The 14,075-nt window shown below is 33.0% G+C and overlaps 1 protein-coding gene across 2 annotated transcripts in view; it reads left to right on the top strand.

The window, feature by feature from the left end:
• Window positions 1-5,064: 5,064 nt before the first annotated feature.
• The window catches only part of CALCRL (calcitonin receptor like receptor), a 94,683-nt gene continuing 85,672 nt past the window's right edge, over window positions 5,065-14,075 (top strand). For both annotated transcript variants that reach the window (XM_006189238.3, XM_014563039.2), the window contains exon 1: window positions 5,065-5,373. The gene's annotated coding sequence lies outside the window, so the exon portion shown is untranslated. The remainder of the gene's footprint in view (window positions 5,374-14,075) is intronic.

Raw genomic sequence — 14,075 nt, 5'->3', positions numbered from 1 at the left:
TATTCCTTGCGTCACCTTCCAAATATTCAGAAACTTACACCTTTATTCATGTATAAATCATATTGGAAATGTGCATGATTTGGAGTGCATGACCCACTGCAAACAGATTAAAATACAAATTCCTTATCACAGCCTGCATGGTCCTACATCCCATATCCTAATACAGTCACACAGGACTCTCTCCTTGCTCACTGGTCTCCAGACCCTAGGAATGATGGAGGTGCAGCACTTGAACAGATTTTGTTTACTTGCATTAGTATTCCTAGTAAACTCTATTTTGGTGCCCTACTCACCACCCATATTGAGCTGGTGCACTCATCTCCCTGTTGCTGGGAGACCTGGCTGCTGATAACTCCCAGCTGCATCCTTCTGCAAATTGTCCTCAGCTGATGGTAGTTACCTTCCCTGGGAGTTATGTTCCCCTCTCCCAGAGTGGCTCATACAGCGACTAGGCAGGAGCTACGAAAGACGGGCTCCCTTACGTACATTCATTGGAAGACAAAAGGTGGTGTTATTTTAATTTATAATGTTTCACTTATGTTTTAACACTTATTTAGTGATTGTTTGCCTTTGGATCTGAATATTGTATGAAGTACTTATTATTTTCACTATACATAAATTGATACTTTAATTGTATGGTCTACAGTCAGTACCCACCCTTTATAGGTCTAGTCATGTGAATCAGAATGTTTTCTTGGAGTCTTCCCTAGTTTGGGGGATTTTTATTTTTACTTAAAGAACAGAATTTCATTATTATTTCAGAGAGCAACTTTGGCAACTTGAGAATGTTTAACACTAGGTGGCAGGATGAGACTGTAGATACCCAGCTCCTCAATGCTAAGTATAAAAAAAATCTGATAACTTTCTTAAGGTATTAAGAATTCATAGGCAAATGCATTGTATTATTCTTTAATATATGTGTTTTATATATAGTTCTACATTCCTTTACATTGAAAAATTTTCACTCCATATAATAGAGTGATGTTAATAAACATGAATGAATTATTGACGAGTAAATATAAATTGCTAATAATTTTACAAGCTATGTGAGTATGAAAATAGCTGAATAAAATAGCCTGCACTGGAAAAATGTTCATACTGTTAGGCGTCTTTAGAACTTAATGATGACGTTTTTAAGCAAAATATAAGATGCAGTCTCTTAATCATATAATCAAACATACTTAGGTTGACATGCATAAACACAAAGTTAAATAAACCATTTATTTTCACGATGAAGATTGATATTCAGCAAATAAGAAGCACTTCAGAGTAAATTCACAATAAATGCATATCCAAAGATGAAAACAGCATCTTTTTCGATGATTATCCTAGAAATAAGAACTATTTTAAACTCTTTCCAAATTTGTATTTATAGTAAATATTTTAAAAACAACATTATGATTTCCCTGCAGATGGTAAATTATGTGTATAGTTGGAGTGAAATCAGCCCTTTGGTTTCAATAATGGAAAATGGCATATTCATTATCAATGGCTCCGCCATCAGATCTGGGTCCTTTCACTAAATGCAGTTCATTTAGTAACAAAGTAACTTAAAAAATGCTAAGCAATTGCTAGGTAAAATAATAAAAGTTCAGGTCGATTTATTTCCATACTAGAATTTTTGATGTAAAGATTATAAAAATCATGTTTTCCTCAAATTATTGGTGCATTTTTAGTAAAGCATGGTATGCATAATTTTGTTGACTGCATAAATTATCTCTAAGTGTAAGTAATGACTTTCAGACATTTGAGAACACAGAAGAATTATTAACTCCCAACATAATACATGAAAAACTTCACAGAAATCATTTTTAATGTTCTTTCTTGCACTCTCACCAGGGACAGTCTGTCCATAATGTTTCATGTGAAAGTGCTCTGTTTTGATTTGTCTGTATTTGAGGCAGAACTATGCTCCAAGGCAGTAGCCACAAATTCAAAATAAGTGGTCAGTTAAGCCCAAGCCACATTTTTAGTCTAATTTGACTTAGCCAAATAATATAAATAGTAATCCAGAGATTTTAAGTTAGCCTTCTCCTGAGTGTTAGTCAAAGTGTATTTCACTTGGTAACTAGTACTCATTATTGGAGAACTAAGGCTCTCAAGAGCCTTGCATGGGGCCACAAATGTAGGCATGGTCCTGCGTGTAGGCATCTGAAATGGACAAGGATGACTAATTATTATTACATATGTCATTCTTCATTGTACATCATTCCACGGTTCTATTAAAAAAAAAAAAAAACCTTGCTCTGCAGATTACATCTAGACTCTGTGTTGGCAGAATTAGCTGCTAATTGCAGAGAATCTGACACTTGATTCCTCATATGCTAGTCAATCTGTGCTGTAAGCAACTAGATACATCTTATTTTTTAACTCCCCAACACAACTAGTACAGTATCTAGCTCAAAACACAGGCTTCCTCACTACTTATTAAATGATTACAAGTAACTTCAATCTGTTCTGGAGAAAATATCATTTTAAAAACATAAAATACATAAGGCTAAATTAATGTGTTGATTAATGCCAAACTGGCTAGGAATCTTTGATTGCTGAAATAGTTTCATTTTGTTCCACTGCATTTTCCCAAATATTTATTGTCACATTTCAGTGTGTATTTGAAAAGTCTGCATTATCTATCTTTTCACTGGTCCTTTCATACTCAGAGTAACTCCCTAAAAAAGTCCCCATGCCATTGATTCCACCTGGAGTTTATAAAATGAGAACTTTGAAGGATCTGATTAGTGGGATGCAGTTTGCCTGGTATTGCTAAATAAGGCTTTCAGATGATGCTAATAAAAATTACCCAAGAATCTTCATGGAGTATAACCATGTGCCTGACTAATAATTTAAATATAAATACTATAACCTCTATTAGCCTTCCCATTAAGTATAGCACTTGGTGTATAGCAGAAGAGAAAAAGGTTGGTTTAGGATGTGAGTTCAAAGCAGAGATTTTTCACTCACTGGAGGCTTTACTAGTGTTGGGAAAGTGAAATCAATGAGTCTTTGGGAAAATAATGTTGTTTTTTTTTTTTTGCAAACTTATGAGGAAAAGTTTTAGTTTTTCATAACTTAAATTCAAAAACTATATATTGATCTCTTTCCAGGGGTCAGATGTTCTACACCAAGCATGAGAGAAAGAGAGAAGACACGGACAGTAATCATTCAGGTACATACTAAAATCTAGTATTTGATTCTGCTCTGAATTTTAAGAAGGGAACACCAAGCCCTAAAAAGTTTTGTCAAAGTCACAGTGGAAAGTACCAGGACTGGAAAGTTTCTTGGTCTGACCCCAGCACTTTGTACTTCTTAGTGGTTCCCTAAGCAATGTATTCACTTCACAGCAGAATTCAGCAACGCTTTCACCTGGCAACATCCACGTTGTTTTTCTGATTAAAGAGCCGCTGTTTGTGGAGCCAGTTATAATCTGCAACCTTGACTTTTCTTCTCAGGGGCTGAAGGAAATAGTTCAAAATGAAGTACATCCATCTCGGCAGCCTCCCAAAGCAAAGCAAAACCAAGTTCTAACTGGACATGACAATATTCTATAACCTTGCAATTTAACTACTCTGGTTATTTTCTATCATCCCAATAACCAAATAGGTGTAAGTTTCTTACAAGCTTTATGACTATAATTGATAGAGATTAGTATGTATCCTATTTTTATATGTATTTATTTTTATTGACCTTGATCCTATTGATCTTAAAATCAACAATTGTGTAGTAAGTTTCTTCCTTGGATCCAGGTAATAAAAATTTTAGCAGGAGCATACTGCTTAAAAAACATGAATTCTCTATAATTTATGTTGCCTTGTCCTCCTTTGTTAGTCTACAAGGAGTGTGAGCATATCTTCTTGTTCTGGAATTACAGTAACTTACCAATATCTCAGTATCTCTGATCTCAAATTTACTAAGAATTGAGTAATCATCACACTGTCTTATCTATTTCTAAATGTTACCTAAGTTGTTGATTCAAAGTGTTTGAGATATATGGGATTTTAGATACTGTTTGATTCATCTTTTCTGGTTTACAGGTGAGAAAATTGCTGCCCAGATAAGTTAATTGACTTTCAGTGCTGTTGAGGTTTCAGAAATTATATTATTGTTGTACCTCACACATTTACTGTATTATAAAAAGACAAGTGCACTTCAAATTTAAAACTTTCTTCCCTGATAGTTTCCAATGATTTATTAAACACATTTAGAATAAAATTATGTTTTGAGGCAAAACTTTTTCTAAAGCATTAAAGTAAGTTACATATTTTACATTGTTTCATAACTTATGTTTATAAACTATCTGCATCTTTATTAAGGCTATCTTGAGGTATAAATGTAGTGGTATAAATTACATTGCATTTCATGGGTGATAATATGATTAAGTCAGATATTTTAAAATATGTGCAATTGTTTTTAATTTATGAATATGTTCTCAAAAGTTGTTTTCTCTGAAATATATACTATGTAATGAAAAATAATTCTCTATGTATATGTATACACAAACAACATACACACAAATGTTTTTGATTATGACACACACATACTTATGTCATGAATAAAGTAAAAAAAGTTTTAAAATCTACAGGATAAAATTTTATCATTTAATTGTAGAAAACTGACCAGAGAATAGCTCTGATTATCAGAGCTCCAAATTAATGAGTTAGATCACAGAATTAATTACGATGAGAAAATAGTTAATATTTTTCTGAGAAAATAGTTAATATTTTTCTGTGTTCGTTTATGAAGAGAGACATGTTAAATAGAAAATATCCTTGATCCTTTGTAAAATAAAATTCAACACAAACACACAGACACACACATACTCCCTAACTCCTTTAATTCTTTGAGCAGAGTACTATATTCAGATTTCCTTCAAATCACAGGCAGCTCTGTCTGGCAAGTTCTAACAGAACTCAGTCAAGGTGAAATCCAGCCAGCTTTTGCTGCTAACAGTGTATTCATACAGCATATGATCTCTGTCTGTTCAGGCTGCTTCTTGCTCTTGTCTCAAAATAAGAAAGGAGTGCTGCTTTCCTGCGGTATGCCATTTGAGAAAGAAAGTAACCTAACACTAACTGCAGGCGGGGTCAGAGTGATGTAACAGGAAGCTCTGATGTTTCCCTTCTGCTGCTGAGCACATACAATGTGACAACCCTTCCAATATACTGAGAACAACCTTCTCTCTCCAGCAGAGTGTCACCTCCTGCTTTAGGATCATCAGGCTCTGCTAACTGGATCTCACCCTGCCTGCAGGATCACACTGCAAGGCTCTCACTCTTCCCCACCTTGCCCGGGGATAAATTTCTTCTGCGGAATCTCAGAAAATCAAATTCTATTCAAAGAAAATTTCACCAAGAATTTCCTTAGGAGCTGTGCTGGGTAAGTGCATTATTCAAAATACATATATTTGTTCTGAATCGTATTCTCATGTAGTTTGACAGTGTTTCTGCTATAGAATTTAGTTAGTGATATTGAAATAGTGTTGAAACAGTTCTTGTCTATTTCACATTAGAGAAACTACAGTGTATCACCTCAAGATGTACACAAAATCTATTACTACTGGATGATATTATGGACGGTGATATTCTAGAAAATTAGCAAGTAACAAAACATCTAAATGGATTAAAAGGTTTACTTCTGAAAAGTATCTTAATTAGGGAACAATCCTTTTTAAAACTAGCTCTACTATTAGCTAAGCCTGAATTTTGACAGCTGGAAAACATTTTTCCCCTAGGAAGAGTCTTTAAACTTTCCATATAATCAGTACTCTACAAAGGGGGTGAAAGAATAACTACTTATGAGGGTCTCGGAGTCTCACTCTGTAGTTAACACAATGGAGAAAAGTAATCACTTTGGATTTATTGTATTGTCTTCTATTTGCCTTTCACTTCTATTTACACATATATCTAACTATTGAACTAATTGGAATTTTCATTGTTCGCTGTTGCCAGATGTGTTTAAATCTCTTTTACTAACCCTGCCTGAACTGTTTCCGCTGTATTGGATCATGGGGTGAGCAACAAAGGAAAAAAACAACTAGGGTTGAGAAAATGTTGAGAGTTCTGTATTAACTCTAATTTTAAAACTGTGTAGCTAATAGAATGTGACTTCCACTTGTCTGGTATCCCTCTGCAAGCTTTTTCCAGGACGGTGTGACACTGAGATAATCGTAGATAAAAGTAACAAAGGTTTCCCAAATGAGTATACCAGAATATTAAAAAGAGAAATTAAAGCATGTATTTAAAAAACGTACTGAAATGTAGAGATGAAACGTCTGTTAATGCTTCTATCAATAGACAGACTGTCCTGGACAATTTAAGGAACTAGTGTCTACTTAGTAAGTTGTTAGCAGAGATACATGACAAATTTGTTGCTTAAGAAATTAGGTGTCAGATTTAGGTTCAAATTATATTGATTGACATAATTTTAATATATTTTCTTACCTAAATTAAATTATATTGTGTAAAATGTCCTTCAACAGAGCAATCCTATACTTAAATTACCCATAATCCGACACATTAATGGTGGACTACAAACTCATTCTGAGTAATTCTTTCATACTTTTCTACTCAATTTTTCCACAAATTTCTCCAGATGGAAACTTCAATTAAGTCTTATTTTTGTGATTCTTTAAAAATAGGGTGGCTGATTTCCTATCTCCTGTCATTCATTAATTAGACTGAGTTCCCTGACACATTTGTGGAAATGGATAGTGTTTTTAGAATGTGACTTTGTAAATAGCCATTAGATAATTAAGGGAGGAAATGGAAAGAACACATTAAATGCCTAACCCAATGCTATGGGTCAGTAACAAAAGTTAAAATAGCATTATTTTAAATTTAGATTATTTTCTTGGAAAGAGGTACTATATTCAGTTAATATCGTATTTTATAGAAAGGAGTTCCCCCAAATTCTCTAATCTTTAATTGTTAACTAAAACCCTCGATTTTCTTACATAATTTAATTATTTTTTGTACAGTGCTAATTGTATGGTTTATAATCTTTATTTTCAAAAATACTGTTGAAAACCACTAGGCAATGAGTATTGAGGGTCATTAGGCAAAGACTTATTATTTGAGGACATAATTAAAAGTTTGAAATAAGAACTCATATCACTATATTCTAAAGTTTGCTTTCTTTAATGGTAAGAGAGTACCAGAGCAAAAATGCATGCTTTCAGCCATAAAGAATTAATTTATTTTGCTAGATGATATTATCCTATAGATCATAAAATCAATGCACAGGATCTAATGCTAGCTCTAAATATGTAAAATAAAATGTAGAATTGAGTAATTACCTGAGTAAAGTGAGCCTAAATATGTTTTATCTGCAATATTCAGTTATATTCAAGAATATGCTCTTGGTTATTGCTACAAGTTTTTTCCCCAGTATATCTTAGCACACGCCAAAACATTATTTTGTTAGTTAAAATATGCAAATTTTTAGAATATATGCGTGTTAATTCACTTTGAAAAAGTGGAATACCAAAATTAAAAATAAATTATATCTGGGTCTATAATTTTTTAAGTTATGTTAAATGAATGCCACAATGTATGCATTTTCCTCATCGGTGATGCCTAGGACATAATGAAGTTTAACTGGAGTTGACACCCCAGCATAATTCATACCCACCTGTATATATTTTACCAATATTTTATGCATACTAGAAACTTACTTTAGTCAAAAATTCAAAGTAATATTTAGACAGAAAGTTTACCTTATTAGCTTCATGTTAATGTGGAAACGTTCTTTGATAAACACATGAAAATGAGTAAGAATTCAGTTAATGATACTATTACATATCTCTAACTTAGATCATATTTGTAACCATTATAACAGTATTTTGCTTTCAACTTTTGCTTTCAACTTTATCTCTGTGGTTAAACTTTGATAGTTACTAAATTTTTAAGAATTGCCTAAGAGACTGTTATAGAACAATTCAGATAATTTTTTGAAGATCAAAATACACCTTCACTAAACAAAACTTATTTCACACTGTGTGTATGACTTTGAATACAGCTTGAAAAAATAATTCTGTGCTTAGAAATATCATGATTATGGTGTCAACATTTCAGAAAACAAATACATTTAAAGAAACTTGAAGTATTTTACTGGCTTTATTCCTTATCTTATCTTTGTTTAGGATTCAGAGAAACTTAACCCATAAACATAAGATATATCATTGTGGCTGTGTTAATGAAAGTCACTCAGAGTCAAGCTTGTAGTACCTCTTAGTTCTTGACTTAATCAGACTATCAGAATATACTTAAGTTGGAAAATCAGTTCACAGCTATCTAAAAGATTTGTCTGTCTGGTTTTGAAGTCCATGCATGAACTATACAAACCTTCATAATTTCTCAGGAATGCTCTTTTTTTTCTAACAAAGTACTTCTACCATGCTATACTATAAATTATTTCAAAAAAATCCTCTCACTTAATATCAGAAAATGTTCCAATGGAATTAAGTGGAAAATAAAAATTTATCAGAAACACAAGCTGTATACTAACCAGATATCTCGATCATTTTCCCATTTATTCACGTAGACAACCATTCCTGCCCAAATTCTTTCATCAATAGTTGTTATGCAACTCAAAGTAACTGGATAGTTGTCACACCTTAACTTTAGTTTACCTACCTATAAGTTGGTTTATAATTTTGAAGATATATAGTCTTAATTAGTATTAAATTGAAGAAATACTATAGAATATATTTAATTATAATATTTGGAATATAAATATTGCACTATTATGATTTAGGAAAAAAGAACACGAGTAGATATATGATAGTTAAATCAACAAAACCCATTTAAATAATAGGAAATATATTTTTTACATCCCATTGCCATTCCAATTTAAATAATTTAAACTTTTCACCCTCAATAAATCCAGATTACCATGTTTTCATGTCCTATTAGGATTATAATACTGTTCAGTCAGACTCAATCAAGTAATCTGTATTTTCCATATTCGAGTAAACTTAAAATCAAATTAATTTGTTTTTTAATTTAATAAGTTATTTTATAAAAAATGAAGAAGTGAATTTTAAAGACCCATTAAAAGCTGTCTCATTAAAAATATAAAATGGAATCACTGGTTGTGAACTGAGTTAGGGTCTATGTTTCTTGGGTTATCAGTATTATTATCAAATGGTAAATTGCAAACATTTTCCTAGAACATGTTTCTTCCTTTAAATTAGCTTGTTTACTTAAAAGAGACAGTATTATATAAAACTAACATACCAATATATTATTGTCTGCAAAAATGTTCACAAGAGGGTATTTACTCTTTAAATGTAAAACTTTTTAATCTTTTTATTCCTTCATGGTTTTAATTAAATGCATCATATTTTCTACCTTATTACCAGTTAAAAGAACAAAAAACTCAACTCAATCCAACATAAATCTAAATAAATAACCAACCTAACCCTGTGGTATTGAGGCTACTGCTCTACACTTTATTGAAGTTATTGGATGAATCCAAAATTTCAGAGAAATCTTAATCCCTGAACATGTTTTTTAATTAAAAAGTGTTCATATGGCATAAACTTTTGTATAAACCTGTCATTATTTCTCTGTTCAGTTTTAGGTTAACCTGAACTCAGTTGAGCTGCTCATCCATAGTGACTTGTGAGCATGTCACTTGGTGTATTAACAGCAGAGACAGAGTGACATCGCAGCTAGCTGGTTTAAAAGAGCGCCTGTTCTTTACAGCTTAGCTGGAGGGCCATTAGCATATTCATGAGCACACAGGCATGGTTTTATCAATCAAAACTAAGTTAATTTGTCTTATATCCAAGCCCTGATTTCATACATTTTACAAATGAGTATTAACTTGAACCCATAACTATTAGTTAACCTGAGACCAACTATTACACAGATATTTGCATGAACCTCAATTTTGCTTCCCTTCCGAGGATAATTTGAAGGGAAAACTGGATCTTTGGTAAGTACTGGAGAAGAATAATGTTATAGCCAAAAATAAGGAGAATTAAAACTATTGGAAAGAATGTCATCAATACAAAACTTGACTTTTTTCCCTTAATTTGGTAGTTATTTTCAAATGTGATGCAAACTAGAGGCTTGTTTTTACTCAGATAACACAAACCTAGTATTAGGGTAACATGCTTAAATATTTTGTTAATCAGTTTACAAATGTCTTCTTTAAAAATTTATTTTCAATAAAATTTCTTGGTTTTAGATCTTTAAGACATGCCAATATACTTTATTAGCTAAGGCAAAAATGTAACATAGATTTTTGTTTTTGAAATTTAGATATGGTTGTTTGAATCAGTTGCCTGGAATGGAATACACTTTAGACAACTTCCACGTTGTATGTAGTAAGGACATACTACATATGCTACATTTAAAATGTGTTAAGCACAATTTCATTGAACTCCCAGCTAACTAAAATACCTTGGAATTGTCAGGTTTACTTAGTTGAATTTATGCTTATTATCAGCTTTACCTTTTGGTCCTTGACATTATTAGATGAAGGACACATTATTAGATGCATAGACCTTAATATCCCTGAGGGACAAATAACTTTTTTTTTTTTTTTTTTGCCTCAAACAGTAGAGTCTGCCTTCCCTGCTGCAGCACTCCCTCGGCAGTGGGTGAGTCTGTCCACACTGCACTCATACACGAGAACCCCCTTTTAAAGGGTGGCTTGCTGCTTCTGAGATTATTTAGCTAATTTCTTTGACGGTTTGCCATGTGCCATGTACATTATTAATATACTCGTGTATAAACTCATTTAATAATCCCCAAAGCCTTAGCAAATAGTATTAACTTTGGAGATAAGAAACTCCAAAACCAGGTACAGAGCTCTAGGTAATGTGCCCAAGGTCACATGGCTCTCAAGTGGCAAAGCCAGGACTTGAATCCTGGCCATCTGGCTCCAGAGCTCATGCTCTGAACCACTTTGCTTCCCTTTCCAACTAGTGGCCAGTATTTCGCCATCCCTAGTGCAAAGGGATGCTATTCTCAGAACGCTGGCTAAAATGTAGAAGGAATTGAAATTCTATTGAAACAGTGATAGTGTAAATAATCTTAGGTTCCCAGCTTAGTCCATGAGTTTAATATTGTTTAGTTATATTTTTGTTTCCTGCTTCTTTCTTATCAACTGCAAAAAAAGAAAAAAAGAAAAAACTAAAATATCACAGTTCAAATATGAGCTGTATTGTAGAAGTGCAGTTTAATGGACTTTGGCTTCAGGTCATTCACATGTGAATGCCAAATTCACCACTTCTCAGTTCCCCTTTCTCTTCTATACGATGGGAATAATAATCATATTGCTTTATAAGGTTTGGTGAGGAGTCCAAGAAATTGAAAATGTTTAACACAGCACTTGTTACTTAGTAGGTGTTCAGTGCATTTTAGCGTTCATCATAAATCTTTTGTGAACAAGGACATAACTCGTGCTTATGCAAAAGCTCATTCCAAGCAATCAGCATACGATTAGAATACAGTCTCTTCATAAGACAGAGTGAACAAGTAGGATTTGTAATCAGTTTTTAGACGGATCATGTTTGCCATCATATAATATATGCCAGAATCTAATAAAGCTGACATTGTTAACCACTATTTCTATTGAACTTGAGCACTTAAAAAGTGTCTTTCTACTAAGAATTTTAAAGGTATATTAAACCGAAATTATTCTTTGTTTCTTTTACACATGAAGTCCAATGTAGTACATGGTGTTCCCAAAGTCATTTGTCCCAAATGGTCATCACTGACAAAGCTCTGATTTTTACACACATCTACTGTGACTCTGAATCCTATTTTATTGTGCTATTGTGTATTAACCATTAGTAGATGTATTACTGATGTTGCACAAAGTTGAATAAGGATAATGATCCACCAATTTAAACTCAGTCTCTTCTAACATAAGATGATAAAAGTAAATTTATGTTGCTTATGTGGATTTTGTGGAATATGGTACATTAGAGATACATCAAGATATTAGCCAAGAAATTTTTAGTTTTGCTTACTTATAGCAGCTGCAGAAACTCAAAATTTAAAGAACATTTTGAATGATTAAATTAAACTCAGTTTGTAGGGCTCCAAGTTTTTGGTGGTTATTTTGCTTTTGTAAAAATGTCTCTATCACAGGGACTTCTTACTACTGCCTAATGGTAGACACATGTTTTCTTAGGTATTATATTTCAGAAATAGGATGAGAAAGTACCTGTGCAACAGGATGGTGAACACTCATTTAGGTTTATGGTTTAGGATAATTTATTCTAAAAATCTGTTTTGGAATATTTTATGAATTATGGCCCACATTAAGAATATAAAGGAACTGTAAAGTCTTTCTCCAGAACAATACAAACTAATCTACATTCGTAGGGACTCACATTTTGCCTATAGTTGCATGAGTTTCATAGGATCTCCCTTTTTGGATTTATTTACAGTTCTTGGATTCACATTTATGAAACTTGCTAATTAATTCAAATGACAGTTTTTCTTCTAGGATGAGGTAAATTTTATATATATATATATATATATTTTTTTTTTTCAGCTACCAAAGTTCCTAAGCACTCAAAAAACAGACATGAACATTAGAAACAAATGGCTTATAAGATTATTTTCATCAACCAAAGGGCAGTGCTGCAGGGCTCTAGGGAAAAACTACACAGCAGGTAGAATCTGTAATTTTCTATCTCTTCTCTGCACCCCTTTCCTTTCACTAAGTTCCTACACTTGTACCTACACCTGCCTAACCCTCACCTTTTTACAAACCAAATGCTTAGCAGCAACTGTCTGGCCTCAGATGGTCAGGAGTAGCATGGGGAAAAAATCTTGAAGAAAAAGTCTTTTTTTTTTCTTTGAGAAACCTCAGTGTTTACTCTTAAAGCCTTCAACTTATTGGATGAGGTCCACACATAGTATCAAGGATAATCTCCTTCACTTGAAGTCCACTGATGGTAGATGTCAACCACATCTACAGACCTTCACAGCAACATCTTGACTAGTGTTTGAACAAAGACTAGTATTTGGGCACCATAGCCTAGCCAAGTTATCACAAAAAATTAACCATCTTAAGTAGTTAGAGAGATTCATCCATATCTGCTCTTTTTTTTTCCTCTAGAAATTATTTAGGTTTTTAAATGTGGGAAATTCTTCAAAAATTCCTTCTGGAATGATAACTTGAATTGTAATGAATTCACTACTTAAGTTCACAAGGATTTGACATCTTAATGTTGTCATCCAACCATGAGCTGGCAGTCTGAGGTGGCTCTAAATGTATCTTGAGGATATATTTAAAAGAAATATAAATGGGGGAGGGTAAAGAGCTATGAAAGGATGTAAAGTTTCCACATTAAAAAAAAGAGAGAGAAAGGTCGCATGTTTTCCTGTATGTGATCCACATATGACCATCCAGAATTCCTCTTCCTCTTATCAAATTAAAATATGCTCACTTTGCAGTATATTTCACTTGGGGAAATTACTGTTCACACCAGAATTTAATCTTGTCAGAGAAGAGTTATAGTTTAACTCAATGGCTATGCCATCAATGCTATTAGGTGTGCTAAGATTAAACAGTATGCTCCTCAGTTTAGCAAGCACCACGATGTGCCAGGCCCTATGTTAGATGTTAAAGGTAGCAAGACAGGACCTGGCTCTGGACAACGTCAGCTGCACCTCAGTGCAGTATAAGTTGGTGCTGATTAAAGTACCTGGGAACTCTTTATCCACACTGCCAGCTGCCACTCTATTTTTCATCTTGTCACAAGATCAGGACTGAATGCCTTAACTAGGGTTTTTCTAAAATGATAAAATCTGATAAACCAGATATTTTCTGCATATATTTATTATATTTAGGAAACAGATTATAGATAAAACATTTTTTAAACCCTGAAATAAAGAACAATCTTATGGATTCTACTTAGCTCACAACTGTATGTGCTTCAGTTAAGATATTCTGAAATATCTTCCTTTCAACTGATTTAATGTAACTTTGACCTTTCAGATTTTAACAGAAAGATTTCCTTGCACCTAAATCCACCACAAATGTCATGGTTGTGTATCAGAAATTGTTCACTTGTTTAAGGCAAAAAGAATATAGTTAAGGAAAGTGAT

This window comes from Camelus ferus, chromosome 5 (genome assembly GCF_009834535.1).
Source record: "Camelus ferus isolate YT-003-E chromosome 5, BCGSAC_Cfer_1.0, whole genome shotgun sequence".
Taxonomy (NCBI): Eukaryota; Metazoa; Chordata; class Mammalia; order Artiodactyla; family Camelidae; genus Camelus; species Camelus ferus.
This window is presented reverse-complemented; position numbering and strand designations above follow the sequence as displayed.